The 11,463-nt window shown below is 42.6% G+C and overlaps 1 pseudogene; it reads right to left on the bottom strand.

The window, feature by feature from the left end:
* Positions 1-1,153: 1,153 nt before the first annotated feature.
* On the bottom strand, positions 1,154-6,751 carry LOC101360552 (vasculin-like protein 1 pseudogene; annotated as a pseudogene).
* Positions 6,752-11,463: the final 4,712 nt, after the last annotated feature.

Here is an 11,463-nt window from a genome sequence, read left to right as displayed (position 1 = left end):
CACCTCACTATATGCCTCTTTGGATATGTGGGTGAGTTTTTATAGATTAGAATTATTGTGTCATAGGATATGATTTAAGTTTTAAAAGATGTTGACAAATGGTCCTCCAAAATAACTATACCAATTCACAAGCTCGCCAGCAGGAAATGCATATCACTTTTCCAAGCCTTGCCAATACTTTATATTTTATCAACTAGTTAATTTTTGTTCCTCTGCTAGAACGATGGTCTCTCACTTTTGTAATTTACAGTTCCTCAGATTATAGTTAAAAACTCTTTTTACATTTTTTTGGCCATAAATATTTCTACTTCCCTAACTTGTTCATAGATTTTTGTCCACTTTTCTACTGAGTTCCCTTAATGATTAATAAGAGTTCTTTACATAATCTTGATACTACTCCTTTGTCTCTGTATTACCTATCTTTTAGTTTTGCTTGTTTGTGTCTCATTATAGACAAGTGTTAGATTTTGATACTGTTCAATTCACAAATCTTTCTCTTTGTGGCTTTTTCTTTTTATGTTTTATTTAAAGAAACTCTTCACACCTTATGATTATAAACATTCTTATAGTTTCATTAATACCTGTACAGCTTAGTATTTAATGTTGTGTTTAAATTCTGGATGAATTAATTTTAATAAATGGTGTGACATAAAGCTCTAGTATTTTTCATTGGTAAGCAATTGTCCCATCTCTATTTTTTGGCTAGTCCAGTTGAAAATAACACCTTTGCCATACTAAATTTCCATATATATATGAGTGTGTTTCTGAACTCAAGTTCATCCAATAGTTTCAGTACATGGAGTTTTAAGTAATATCATCACCAGACTTTCTACAGGGCCTCTAGTCCCATTTAACATACCTTCTGTCTGCAAGTCACTCTTCAGATCTGGACATGAACCTTTCCAGCCCTGAACACAGCTGGGGAACAGGGAATGTCAATGGTGGAAAGATCGCATTCACATCTTCATAAGTCTCCACATTTCCTTATTCTCCCTTCATCCTCTACTCCCAAGAGCAATCCAGCTGGACACAAGTTGCCTTAGAGCTATTTATTGAAAGAATAGAGAAGACAGATACAAAGCCTCCTAGGGGCATGGTGAAACAAGACAAGCAGTGCAACTCTGCCTCTTGCTCAGCATATCCTCTTGTTGTCTCACTGGGCCATCGTGTTGTTGATAGGCATCTTGAAGAAGCAGTCAGACTGCACGTATGCAGCTATTTTCTCCAAAGCCTGAAGGGAAAGCACACTAAACCTTATAAAGACCTGAACTCAGTCCAACAGACAAACTTTAACCACAATATTCACATGCTGCCTGCCTCCACCTACCCCCATTTCTGGTAGACAGAGCCTTTGGGGTGGAAGAAACCAGGCCTTTATGTTAAAGGCTTATTGGTGATCCACCCTTGGTCTCTTTAGGCAAAAGCTGATGTTGGACAACATTCTACCACCCTGAGGTCCCTCAGGGCCCACAGGAGCTTGTGAGTTTTTTTGTAAGAGAGGTGCAGGGAGCCTCACCTCAAAATGGCACATGAAAGCCTTCAGATTTGGGAACCCATCTAGGCATTTGGGCACAAACATGTGGTTCTGATCTAAGACATCATGGTGAGAAAGCCCACAAGGAGAGCTAGAAGAAGGACAATAAGATGATAGGGTGATAGGGTCTAGAGAATTAATTAACACCTGCAGAGATAAAGAGATAGCTTCTCTTTTCATTTCTTCCTGCCCTTCCCCTGCAAACCAGGACAATTTCCCAGAAGTAGGGAGAATTGTTTCAGTTGACCAGGTAGCTGTTCCAAGTTCTCAGGCTTCAACTTTTCCTGGGAGACAGTGAAGAGGAAAAAGGGAGAGAGAAAGAAAGAAGGAAAAGGAAGAGGGGATGGGAAAAGAGAAGGAGAAGAAGTAATAGAAGAGGTGTCATCATTTTCATATTTAATTGGGGCAGGGACCAGTGATGGACAATTAGCAGCCCCTTCTCAGGGTGCCTTTCTCTAACTGCCTTCAGGTGGAGGTGGCAGGATGGGACACAAGGATTTGAAAAGAGGGAGGCGCCAACACCAGAGTTGCAACACTAAAACCAAAAAGAAGCGTTTTGTTTCCTATTCTCATTGACCGACTGGGTTGGGAGCAGCAGCAAAGTAAAGCAGAGATAACGCTTCTGTCCCTAAATGCTCCCTTTCCTGATTCGCCTTCAGCTGATGAGGTAGTCCAGGAATTTGGAATGCTTTGGAAGCAAAGATGTGTCTAATCTCACAAAAATCTTAAAAAATTGGATGATAAAAATCAAAACTTCAAAAATCTTTTTTGTTTTTTCAGAAGAATTTTTTAAAATTTATTGTACTTTAGATGAAGATTTTCAGAACAAACTAGTTTCTCATTAAACAGTTAGTACACACATTGTTTTATAACATTGGTTAACAACCCCATGACATGTCAATACTCTCCCTTCTTGACCTTGAGTTCCCTATTACCAGCTTTCCTGTCCCTTCCGGCCTTCGCATCCTTGCCCCTGGGCTAGTGTTCTCCTTTAGTCTGGTTTTGTTTTATGGGCCTGTGTAATCTTTGGCTGAAGGGTGAACCTCAGGGCTAAAAGGGTGTCTGCGGGCCATACTCTCAGGGTTTATCCAGTACTTGTCAGGCGAGTAAGTCTGGTCTGTTTTTGTGAATTAGAATTTTGTTCTACATTTTTCTCCAGCTCTATCTGGGACCCTCTATTGTGATCCCTGTCAGAGCAGTCCGTGGTGGTAGCCGAGCACCATCTAGTTGTACTGGACTCACTCTGGAGGAGGCCATGGTAGATGAGGTCCATTAGTCCTTTGGACTAATCTTTCCGTTGTATCGTTAGTTTTCTTCATTCTTCCTTGCTCCCAAAGGGGTGAGACCAGTGCAGTATCTTAGATGGCTGCTCAGAGGCTTCTAAGACCCCACACGTTACTCACCAAAGTAGAACGTAGAACATTTTCTTTATAAGCTGTGTTATGCCAGTTGAGCCAGATGTTCCCCAAGACCATGGTCCCCACAGCCCTCAGCCTAGCAATTTGGTCCCTCAGGGAGTTTGGATATGTCTGTGGAGCTTCCATGACCTTGCCTTGCACAAGTTGTGCTGGCTTTCCCAGTATTGTGTTCTGTCTTACCCTTCACCAAAGTTACCACTTATCTATTGAAAAAAACAAAAATCTTTCAGCTGCTTTGCTGGTACCTACAGAAACAGTTATGATGAAGTAAATCATGCAAAGTGAAAAGTGCAAAGGCCCAGTTTCTCACAGTAGTGCTTTAGCTGACTGATAATGTTAAAACAAGCTGCATCAAGCTAGATAATTGCTCCTGTAATCACAGAAGGGAGAGGCCTTAGAAGAATTCAGAGGGCCTATTGTTAACTGTCAGAGACAACCCATGATTGGAAAAAGTGGGAATATTCTGAAGTGTGCAAAATTGGAATGCTCCTTGCCATAAAGGTAATATTTGGTGCTCTCAGAATGCTTGACACATGTCTTTGGCTATCTATTGCTGCTATAGCAGAAATATCACAAGTGGATGGCTTTTTTAAGAAACAGAAATCTATTCTCTCACAGAGAGTCTAAATTCAGGGTACCATCTCCATGGAAACCTTTCTCTGCTGGCTCTAGGGAAAGGTCTTTGTCATCAATCTTCCCCTGGTCTAGGAGCTTCTCAGCACAGGGACCCCAGGTCCAAAGGATATGTGTACTCCTGGCTCTTCTTGTTTGGTGGCATGAGGTCCCCCCATCTCTTTGCTCACTTCTCTCTTTTATATCTCCAAAGAGACTGACTCAAGATACAACCTACCAGAAGAACTAGATGGTGCCCGGCTACCACCAATGACTGTCCTGACAGGGAATACAACAGAAAGTCCTGGACAGAGCAAGAGAAAAATGTAGAACAGAATTCAAATTCCCATAAAAAGACCAGAATTAATGATCTTACAGAGTCTGGAGGAACCCTGGAAACTATGACCCCTGGCGCTCTGCTAATCCAGAACTGAAACCATTCCCAAGCCCACTTTTCAGACAAAGATTAGACAGGCCTATAAAACAAAAAATTAATACATGAGAGGAACGTGCTTCTTGGTTCAATCAAATATAGGAAACCAAATGGGCATTTCCTGTCAAAAGGCAAGATGAGAAAGCAGGAAGGGACAGGCACTGGAAGGGACAGACACAGGGAAACTGGGGTGGAAAGAGGGAGCGTGCTGTCACATTGTGTGGATTGCAACCAATGTCACAAAACAATGTGTGTATAAACTTTTGAATGAGAAATTAACTTGAGCTGTAAACTTTCACCTAAAACACAATTAAAAAAAAAAAAAGTCCACAATCTAATCTTGTACACTGAGTCCTGACTCATTAACATAACTGCCTCTAATCCTGCCTCATTAACATCATAGAGGTAGGATTTACAACATACAGGAAAATCACATCAGATGAGAAAATAGTGGACAATCACACAATACTGGGAATCAGTATTGATACACAGTTCAATCCATAACAATGCATAATGCCAAATAATTTTAAATGGAGTTTAGCAAAAAATGCTTCATGATATTACCTAAAATAGGAGAGATACATTGGCAACAATATTACACCATCATTGGTGGGGTCATATAGGAGTTGCAAAATATGAAAACGACCCAAATGTGTATCAACTGATGACTTGATAAACAACATGTGGTTGATCCATATAGCGGAATATTATTACTTAGCCATAATAAGGAGTGAAGTACTGATACAGGCTGCAACATAAACTTTGAAAACATGTGAAAGAAGCCAGTAACAAGAGACTACATACTGTATGATTCCACTTATGTAAAATGTCCCAAATCAGCAAACATAGAGACAGAAGGTGGTTGCTTAGGGTAGCCGTTTGAACAGAACAAAGCCTGATTAGCTTTGAAGATGATGGCAGCTCTTCTATTACTTTTCTTCCGTTTCTTCTTCTTAGTTTAAAATCTAAAAAGTGCATGAAAGGATTACAAGCCTTTCACCTTACTTACTCAGTCTGTATGCTGAACAAATAATCAGACTTCTAGCCTTCTAAATTGTGAGAAAATAAATTTTTCTTCTTTAAACCACCTGCTTGTGTTATTTTGGTTATAGCAGCACTAGGTAACTAAGACACTACCTTACCACCAGAAGCTGCTTCCTGAGCTGGACCCAGTGTGGGAACTGGGAAGACTGGCAGGGTCTGAATAGGGTGGGTGGGTGTCAGCAACATGGACTACTCCCTACTGGCCATTGTTGACACAGGCTCTGAGCTCCCCAATTTAGCACAGACCTGCAGATCTTCTGACTTCTAGGTTCTAGTAGTGGTGAGCTACAGTCTACCTTCCTCCTCATCCTCCACGCCACACTTTATCTCGCTGGTTTGAAACTTTTATTGAAATATTAGGCTCACACCTTGCTATCCTAACAATATGTTAATTTTTTGTGCGTGGTAAAATATTTTTCAGTGTACAATCCAGCGGCATTGATCACATTTACAGTGTTGTGCAACCATCACCATTATTCTTTCCAAAACTTTTTCAACACATCAAATAGAAACTCTGTACCCATTAAGCAATAACTTCCCCTTTCTCCCTCCCCCCAGCTCCTGGTAACCAATAATTTACTTTCTGTCTCATGAATTTGTCTGTTCTAGATATTCCATATAAATGGAATCATACAATATCTGTCTTTTTGTGCCTCTCCATTCTCCTTGGGTTCCCCTGTACTGCTCTCCTGCAAATGCTCCAGCTTGTCTCTGCCCCTGATCTCTGGGAAGTCTCCATTCTGGTTATACTTCAGGATCTTTAGGGATGCACTCCTCTTGTCGGTTCTTTGGCGGGACAACTTGGTCAGACGCGAGGCTCTGGTCTCCATTGGCGGGGTGGTGCTAGAGGGCCTCTCTTTGGGAGAGCTGAGAACTGTGCCACCAGCCAGTGCTACTGGTTTGGAAACAGAGATAGGACTGGTCACAGAAGACTTGCGGCTAGAGGAAGGGAATCCTGAATTGTATGCCATTCCTTTCGCTTTCCATGGGCTGGGCCGGAAGGAGGTGGTACCAGCTTGAGAACTAGATTCTTGTAGACACTTGAGAGCATGGTAGATGATTTGTTCCTGTTTGTGTGGTGAGATCCTGGAGAAGTGAAGGCAGCAGAGAAGGCAGCAGCAGGACCATCTCTGGAAACTTTTTGGATGACCAGCATCTTGGAGGGTTGCTTGGCACTAGGTGGGTTTTTCCACACTCCAGAAGGGGTCCCAGGAGGTCTGCATGGCTGAAGCTGCTTGCCAGCTTCTGGATTCAAAGCAGGACAGTCTTTCTATCCCAACTGCCACTTTTCTACCTTGTCTTCTTCCTTTTCTTTCCTTGTCTCTGTAGGTGGTTTTTCTTGAGCAGCAGAGGATTTCTGGGCGTGGAGACTGCTGTTCCAGTGGCGATGGTTCCCTGTAGCAACCCAGCTAAGCTGGCTCATGCCATCATGACCTCGGAAAGAGCCATGCCAAGCAGATGGGCTCCCTGTGATTCCAGCATATGCTTCTCCCTTAGCGAGGCCAGAGCCTGCGCCGTAGTGGAGGAGCAGGGAGGGCTGGTGCCGGGAACTACCATTGTTAAAACTATTATGTTGACACCACTGACTTCAAATCTACCTTCTCCTCACAGTAGCTGTTGTCCGTGTTTTTCAAAGGTAGCTGCAGGTGACTTAGCTGACTGTGATGTTGAGATATTTAGCCAGCGAAGAACAAAGCCACGCTGCGCCATGACGTCCAGTGTCTCTTTTCAACAAGGCGAGTGTCTTTCAGTAGAGTTCTCTAGAGCAGAAAAGCCAGCTTCAAGGCAACGGCTCATGAAGCTGTGAAGGCCAGCAAGTCCCAAAATCCATGGGTCAGACATCAGACTGGAGGCTTCTCCTGGCTCAGCTGGTTGCAGAGGCTGACTCCAAAATGGGCAGGTCAGATGGCGGCTGCTGGCTAACATCCCAAGAACCAGAGGTCAGATGATGACAAGTTGCATGCAGGATCCAGAGTGAGGGAGCAATTGAGAGAAAGAGAAGGAGCCTTGCTGGGACATCAGTTTATATACTGGAGGCGGGCCACACCCCCAAGGAAACACTGTTTTCAACTGATTGGCTGCTTATAGCAGATCTTTTCATGGAGGTGATCACATTATATCAGATACCGTGATGGAGGTTATTACATTATATCAGATCGCATCACTGAGATGATCATATTATATCAGATCTCATCATGGAGGTGATTATGTTATGGAAGAACAATCAGTCCGATGTCTGCCAAACCACTGAGAATCATAGCCTAGCCAAGCTGACATATACTATTAACCATCACACATGCCAAGCACACTATATGAATGCATAATCTGGTGTTTTTTTCTGAAATGGACCCAAACCCAGCTGGGCAGGAGACTCCCATTATGTGGGAGCTGGCCGGGAGCGGATACTGTCAGCTGATCCTGTCACTCGGTGCTGCTCTGCAGCAGGTTCAAGCTGCAGGCCATCTTCCTTCTGGCCCCATCTGAGCATCTCTGAAGGCAGCCTCCTTTTGAAAGCATATGGTGTGCACTTCCTGTCTCTCCAGCAGATTTTAGAGAATGCTTATCAATGCTGTTCCAGAACCTCATGGAACACCAGTAAGGCACAGCTATTACCTGGGTGCTTTTTGCATTATTAAAATGTCTCTCTTTTCCTTCTACTCTATCTTCTTTCCCTCCACCTCTTTTTCCATCATAAATCAGAGACCTGTTGTGATTTTACTGAAAAGAATCAATAAAATAAGTTACTGTACTTTAAATCACCATCATTTCAAATTTGAATAAAGCCTGAGGTTCCTGAGAAAACAAGCCTTTTTGTTTAAGTTGCCCTTTTGAGTGTAAAAGCATGCCGTAAATCACGCAGTGGTTTAAAGTCAGGTAAGGTGTGTGTCAGGGTTGTAGCCTTTTGCCATACTAATTCAATCTGTATGCTGAGCGAATAACCCGAGAAGGTGAACTCTATGAATAAGAATGGGAACACCAAAGACACAAGGAAAACATTAGCCCACGAGAAAAAATGGCCACATAAACCAGAGATTCCATCATCTTGAGACCAGAAGAGATAGATGATGCCCGGCTACCACCAATGACTGCCCTGACAAGAAACACAACAGAGAGTCCTTGATGGAGTAGGAGAAAACTAGGTGCAGAACTCAGATTCACATAAAAAAAGCAGACTTAATGGTCTGACTGAGACTAGAGGAACCCACGAAGCCATGCACCTGGATGCTCTATTAACCCATAACTAAAACCATTCCTGAAGCCCACTCTTCAGACGAAGATAAGACAGGACTATAAAACATAAAATAATACTCATGAAGAGTGTGCTTAGTTTAAGCAGATACACAAGACCAAATGGGCGGCTCCTGTCCAGAGGCAGGATGAGAAGGCAGGAAGGGACAGGAGCTGGTTGGATGGACACCGGAAACCTGGGGTGGAAAGGGGGAGTGTGCTGTCACATTATAGGGATTGCAACTAGGGTCATACAACAATATGTATATAAATTACTGTATGAGAAATTAACTTGAGCTGTAAACTTTCACCTACAGTACAATAAAGAAAAAATAAATAAAAGAACGCAGCATCAGGATTGGAGGAAGACTCATTAACATCCTGTGTTATGCATGTGGTACAACTTGGTGGCTGAAAGTGAAGAGGACTTGAAGCACTTACTGATGAAGATCAAAGACCACAGCCTTCAGTATGGATTACATCTCAAAATAAAGAAAAGAAAAATGCTCACAACTGGACCAATAAGCAACATGACGATAAACAGAGAAAAGATTGAAGTTGTCAAGGATTTCATTTTCTTGGACCCACAATCAATGCCCATGGAAGCAGCAGTCAAGCAATCAAAAGACACATTGCATTGGGCAAATCTGCTGCAAAAGATCTCTTTAAAGTAAATTGGTTTGGCCATTTTCTAGGTAAACTGTATCTTTAATTTTTTTTAACTGATAGAAAATATTTATTCTAAGTTAGTTATTTTATACAGTAGTTTTCCCTCCCATAACAGACTTGTAATAACCACATGTATTAAATCTGTAAATAATGTTATCAAAAAAATCTTAAATCTTTGAAATCTCACAAAAATTTTTATTTCACAATCCGTTCTGAATATTAAGGCTGCAAAAATAATACATTTCCTATATCCAAATATTTCATAGCTGAACCCAGAAAGGGGGGCATAAAAAAAAGAAAGTTATAACACCCTATTTGCTTGGTTAAAGGCTAAAGGTACCTGCACCACGAAAAACAAAACAAAATATCTAAGTTATCATCATTTAATACAATTACAACTCCAACAGTCGCTCTGTCACTGACAATGATTGCCCGAGCACAGGGGTGAGTGCCCCATGGGCTGCAAATAGAAGCTGCTACTGCAGACCCATGTCCCCTCTCTGAACTGCCAGCTTCCACCTGTGCATCGCCCCATATGTACTATGAGTGTATATAATCATCTATTTTAAATTCTTTATCACCATGCAAACTTCTGTTTTAAGCCAAAAATAGGGAAGAACAAGAGCTAAACAAGCCCATCGCCCTATCTCTAGGATATGATTATTTCCCTTGTGCACAAAGTATTCAACAACAACTTAAGAAAAGGAAAATAACGATTTATTATGTACACTCCCTGAACATGCGAGTCCAGTTCACAGGGTGACATTTAACCAAGGTTGTGATAGTCCTACTCCCAGGCCTCGTCATCTGATGTGTCAGTGCCGCTGGGATCTGTGTCTGAGTCCTCGAACTTGGCTTCACAAGTGCTCCTCCAAGGAGAGAAGAGGCTGGAAGTAGGGCCCTGTGAGAAGCCCTTCTTCCCAAAGCCATTTCTTCTGAGCTGCTCTGTCTTCACGTGGAAGTCTCTGAGCTTATCCTCTGTGAGAGGGAGGCAGTCCTCCTCATTTTCGGGATATTCCTGCCATCCCATTGCTTTCAGTAACCTGTGTTCAGCTTCCAGAGAGTGCAAGAGGACCTTCCCTTCGTGCAGTACAGGGACAGCGAGGCCTTTCTGAAGACAGCTGTCCTCTCCATTCTCTTGGGTTTGGCTGTATGGTTCTTCTGCCAATCCTCCAGCTTGTCTCCACTCCTGTTCTCTGGGAAGTCTCCATTCTGGTTATGCTTCAGAATCTTCAGGGACGCACTCCTCCTGTCAGTTATTCAGTGGGTCAACTTGGTCAGATGTGAGGCTCTGGTCTCCGTTGGTGGGGTGGTGCCAGGGGGCCTGCCTTTGGGACAGCTGAGAACTGTGCCACCAGCCAATGCCACTGGTTTGGAAATAGAGATGGGACTGGTCCCAGCGGACGTGAAGGAGCAATTCAGGGAAAGAAAAGGAACCTTGCTGGGACATCGGTTTATATACTGGAGGCAGGCCATACCCCCAAGGAAACACCATTTTCAACTCATTGGCTGGTCATAACAGATCTTTTCATGGAGATGATCACATTATATCAAATCCCATCGAGGTGATCAAATTATACAAGATCACCTTGTGGGGGTAAACATGTTATATAAGATCTCATGATGGAGGTAATCATATCAGATCAGATCTCATCAAGGAGGTTATCGCATTATATCAGATCACATCACGGAGATGATCGTATTATATCGGATCTCATCATGGAGGTGATTATGTTATGAAAGAACAATCAGTCCAATGTCTGCCAAACCACTGAGAATCATAGCCTAGCCAAGTTGACATATAATATTAACCATCACACATGCCAAGCACACTATATGAAAGCATAATCTGGTGTTGTTTTCTAAAATGGACCCAAACCAGCTGGGCAGGAGACGCCCATTATGCGGAGGCTGGCTGGGAGTGGATACTATCAGCTGGCCCTGTCACTCATTGCTGCTCTGGAGAAGGTTCAGACTGCAGGCTGTCTTCCCTTCGGCCCCGTCTGTGCCTGGCTTGTTTCAAAATTCCTCCATATTGTATTATGTACTAGAACTTCATTCCTTCTTATGGCTGAAATTTTAAAAACTGATTTTTTTGTAGTGTACCAACCTTGCCCTTTATTAACTGTAAACCATTTTCTTTTTTTAAAGTTCCTCTCGTTTATTTCCAGATTCATTAAATCTTATAATATCCTTTAAACAAAAGAAAATTAACCACAGGCTAAATTATTTAATATTATCTTCATTTTGAAATGCTCTTCTGCCTTCAAAGAGAAAAGTTGGTAGGTAGGACATTGTTCCTGTGAAGATTGTACCCTGAGTCACAGGTCACAGAATACCTCAAAGGCCGCCTGAGGCACCCCTCTCAAATTACAAGTGAGGAAAAAGGCTCAGAAGGGGTTGCTGGTCTTACCTAAGACCACACATGAGTCAGGAGTCAGAGCCAGGGCTACAGTCCACGGGACTGGACATCTGGGGGTCTGCACCCTGTATAATGAGGGACTGTCTTGTCACTGTGACACTGG

This window comes from Trichechus manatus, unplaced genomic scaffold (genome assembly GCF_000243295.1).
Source record: "Trichechus manatus latirostris isolate Lorelei unplaced genomic scaffold, TriManLat1.0 scaffold00297, whole genome shotgun sequence".
Taxonomy (NCBI): domain Eukaryota; kingdom Metazoa; phylum Chordata; class Mammalia; order Sirenia; family Trichechidae; genus Trichechus; species Trichechus manatus.
Note: the sequence above shows the minus strand (reverse complement) of the source record. Positions and strands in the feature narration are given on the sequence as shown.